We start from the raw sequence: 248 nt of genomic DNA, 5'->3' as shown, positions 1-248 counted from the left end.
GCCCAGGTGTTGTGGAGGCCCAGCAGACATCCTGACTGCTTTGACTCTTCAACTTTGAGCTCCTTTTCTTTTAAACCAAATAAAACCCCACGGCCCCTACCTTTCAGTGCCCATGCAACTCTGCATTTGGCCCCTTTCCTCCTTTGGAAAGTGAATAAACCTTTTCTATCTCTGCTTACTGTCTGAGTCTGAATTCTTTTTTTTTTTTTTTTTTTTTGGGGGGTTTTTTCTTAAGGGGACGTGGTGTC

This window comes from Tupaia chinensis, unplaced genomic scaffold (assembly GCF_000334495.1).
Source record: "Tupaia chinensis unplaced genomic scaffold, TupChi_1.0 Scaffold000248_1, whole genome shotgun sequence".
Lineage (NCBI taxonomy): Eukaryota > Metazoa > Chordata > Mammalia > Scandentia > Tupaiidae > Tupaia > Tupaia belangeri.
Note: the sequence above shows the minus strand (reverse complement) of the source record.